This window comes from Lissotriton helveticus, chromosome 8, assembly GCF_964261635.1.
Source record: "Lissotriton helveticus chromosome 8, aLisHel1.1, whole genome shotgun sequence".
Lineage (NCBI taxonomy): Eukaryota > Metazoa > Chordata > Amphibia > Caudata > Salamandridae > Lissotriton > Lissotriton helveticus.
The window spans coordinates 823,963,851-823,967,860 of record NC_136069.1 but is presented as its reverse complement, the minus strand read 5'-3'; the positions used below and the strand labels follow the sequence as shown (position 1 = coordinate 823,967,860).

At 38.5% G+C, this 4,010-nt stretch overlaps 1 pseudogene; it reads right to left on the bottom strand.

The window, feature by feature from the left end:
* Nucleotides 1–388: 388 nt before the first annotated feature.
* Nucleotides 389–958, bottom strand: LOC144772938 (large ribosomal subunit protein eL21 pseudogene; annotated as a pseudogene).
* Nucleotides 959–4,010: the final 3,052 nt, after the last annotated feature.

Here is a 4,010-nt window from a genome sequence, read left to right as displayed (position 1 = left end):
AGAGTGAATTAATGTTCATGCGAGAACGTTCAATTTTTCATGCAAAACGATCGATGACCCGCGACCTGATGAAATTGCTCTGAGATGACCAAAATGGTCCGTTTTGAAAGTTTCCATCTTTCAACTAATTTTGACTCTCAGAGGTGGATCATCACTTTTGGAGATAAAATGAGCATCGTTATCGTCATTTTCATGCTTCTAGGGAGCCAAAACTCAAGATTTGGCTCATGCTTAAAAGTGACTTAAAAGGACCCAAATGCTCACTTCGAGGGCTTAAAACGTGTTTATTCACTAAGGGAAGAGATATAAAGAACATTTAGAGTAAATTATTGTTCATGCGAGAACGTTCAATTTGTCTTTTTTTTTTTTTTTTTTTTTTTTTTTGTAGTGCAAAATATTTGCTTTTATTCGTAAATACAAATTTACGCCATGAACTCGTAGGGAATTGGCTCCAACAGTTCGGGTTCCTTGCCAAGTGTACTAACGAAGTGCGCTCCTCTTGGTGCTTCAGGCTGGCGTTTCATTTCAACCCACAAGCCCTTCGCCTTGGCCTCTGTCTTCCTCCTTTCATTCTCTTTGACACACTTCAGAAAGCTGTCTCTGCTTTTTGAATGCTTAATATGTTCAATGCGCACGTTAATTCTCTTGGCAAGAATTTTGCCCTTGACTTGTTTGTTTACAATAATGCCTACTGCATGTTGGGTGACGTTGAATATCCTTCCAGTCTTGCCATGGTAACACTTGTGCGGCATACCCTTTTGAATTGTTCCCATACCCTTGATGTCCACTATGTCCCCCTTCTTGTAGATGCGCATGTAGGTCGCCAGAGGTACAACTCCATGTTTGCGAAATGGTCTAGAGAACATGTAACGCGTTCCTCGCCTTTTTCCTCTTGTGTTCGTCATTTTGGCGGTTTACTGGAAGATGGCGAATCCGGCGGAAAGGGAAAACACGAGGACCCCACGGGTCTTACAGGGAAGTTCCAGAGAACGTTCAATTTTTCATGCAAAACGATCGATGACCCGCGACCTGATGAAATTGCTCTGAGATGACCAAAATGGTCCGTTTTGAAAATTTCCATCTTTCAACTAATTTTGACTCTCAGAGGTGTATCATCACTATTGGAGATAAAATGAGCATCTTTATCTTCATTTTCATGCTTCTAGGGAGCCAAAACTCAAGATTGGGCTCATGGTTAAAAGTGACTTAAAAGGACCCAAATGGTCACTTCGATGGCTTAAAACGTGTTTATTCACTGCGGGAAGAGATATAAAGAACATTTAGAGTAAATTATTGTTAATGCGAGAAAGTTCAATTTTTCATGCCAAACGATCGATGACCCGCGTCCTGATGAAATTGCTCTGAGATGACCAAAATGGTCCGTTTTGAAAATTTTCATCTTTCAACTAATTTTGACTCTCAGAGGTGGATCATCACTTTTGGAGATAAAATGAGCATCGGTATCGTCATTTTCATGCTTCTAGGGAGCCAAAACTCAAGATTTGACTCATGGTTGAAAGTGACTTAAAAGGACCAAATGCTCACTTCGAGGGCTTAAACGTGTTTATTCACTGCGGGAAGAGATATAAAGAACATTTAGAGTAAATTATTGTTCATGCGAGAACGTTCAATTTTTCATGCAAAACGATCGATGCCCCGCGACCTGATGAAATTGCTCTGAGATGACCAAAATGGTCCGTTTTGAAAATTTCCATCTTTCAACTAATTTTGACTCTCAGAGGTGGATCATCACTATTGGAGATAAAATGAGCATCTTTATCTTCATTTTCATGCTTCTAGGGAGCCAAAACTCAAGATTTGACTCATGGTTGAAAGTGACTTAAAAGGACCAAATGCTCACTTCGAGGGCTTAAAATGTGTTTATTCACTGCGGGAAGAGATATAAACAACATTTAGAGTAAATTAATGTTCATGCGAGAATGTTCAATTTTTCATGCAAAACAATCGATGACCCGCGACCTGATGAAATTGCTCTGAGGTGAACAAAATGGTCCATTTTGAAAATGTTTATCTTTCAACTAATATTGACTCTCAGAGGTGGATCTTCACTTTTGGAGATAAAATGAGCATCTTCATAGTAATTTTTATGCTTCTGGGGAGCCAAAACTCAAGATTTGGCTCATGGTTAAAAGTGACTTAAAAGGACCCAAATGCTCACTTCGAGGGCTTAAAACGTGTTTATTCACTGCGGGAAGAGATATAAACAACATTTAGAGTAAATTAATGTTCATGCGAGAACGTTCAATTTTTCATGCAAAACAATCGATTACCCGCGACCTGATGAAATTGCTCTGAGATGACCAAAATGGTCAGTTTTGAAAGTTTTCATCTTTCAACTAATTTTGACTCTCAGAGGTGAATCATCACTTTTGGAGATAAAATGAGCATCGGTATCATCATTTTCGTGCTTCTAGGGAGCCAAAACTCAAGATTTGGCTCATGGTTAAAAGTGACTTAAAAGGACCCAAATGCTCACTTCGAGGGCTTAAAACGTGTTTATTCACTGCGGGAAGAGATATAAACAACATTTAGAGTGAATTAATGTCATGCGAGAACGTTCAATTTTTCATGCAAAACGATCGATAACCCGTGTCCTGATGAAATTGCTCTGAGATGACCAAAATGGTCCGTTTTGAAAATGTTCATCTTTCAACTAATTTTGACTCTCAGAGGTGGATCATCACTTTTAGAGATAAAATGAGCATCGTTATCGTCATTTTCATGCTTCTAGGGAGCCAAAACTCAAGAATTGGCTCATGGTTAAAAGTGACTTAAAAGGACCCAAATGCTCACTTCGAGGGCTTAAAACGTGTTTATTCACTGCGGGAAGAGATATAAAGAACATTTAGAGTAAATTAATGTTCATGCGAGAACGTTCAATTTTTCATGCAAAACAATCGATGACCCATGACCTAATGAAATTGCTCTGAGATGACCAAAATGGTCCGTTTTGAAAGTTTTCATCTTTCAACTAATTTTGACTCTCAGAGGTGGATCATCACTTTTGGAGATAAAATGAGCATCGTTATCGTCATTTTCATGCTTCTAGGGAGCCAAAACTCAAGATTTGGCTCATGCTTAAAAGTGACTTAAAAGGACCCAAATGCTCACTTCGAGGGCTTAAAACGTGTTTATTCACTAAGGGAAGAGATATAAAGAACATTTAGAGTAAATTATTGTTCATGCGAGAACGTTCAATTTTTCATGCAAAACGATCGATGACCCGCGACCTGATGAAATTGCTCTGAGATGACCAAAATGGTCCGTTTTGAAAATTTCCATCTTTCAACTAATTTTGACTCTCAGAGGTGTATCATCACTATTGGAGATAAAATGAGCATCTTTATCTTCATTTTCATGCTTCTAGGGAGCCAAAACTCAAGATTGGGCTCATGGTTAAAAGTGACTTAAAAGGACCCAAATGGTCACTTCGATGGCTTAAAACGTGTTTATTCACTGCGGGAAGAGATATAAAGAACATTTAGAGTAAATTAATGTTGATGCGAGAACGTTCAATTTTTCATGCAAAACAATCGATTACCCGCGACCTGATGAAATTGCTCTGAGATGACCAAAATGGTCAGTTTTGAAAGTTTTCATCTTTCAACTAATTTTGACTCTCAGAGGTGAATCATCACTTTTGGAGATAAAATGAGCATCGGTATCATCATTTTCGTGCTTCTAGGGAGCCAAAACTCAAGATTTGGCTCATGGTTAAAAGTGACTTAAAAGGACCCAAATGCTCACTTCGAGGGCTTAAAACGTGTTTATTCACTGCGGGAAGAGATATAAACAACATTTAGAGTGAATTAATGTTCATGCGAGAATGTTCAATTTTTCATGCAAAACGATCGATGACCCGTGTCCTGATGAAATTGCTCTGAGATGACCAAAATGGTCCGTTTTGAAAATGTTCATCTTTCAACTAATTTTGACTCTCAGAGGTGGATCATCACTTTTAGAGATAAAATGAGCATCGTTATCGTCAT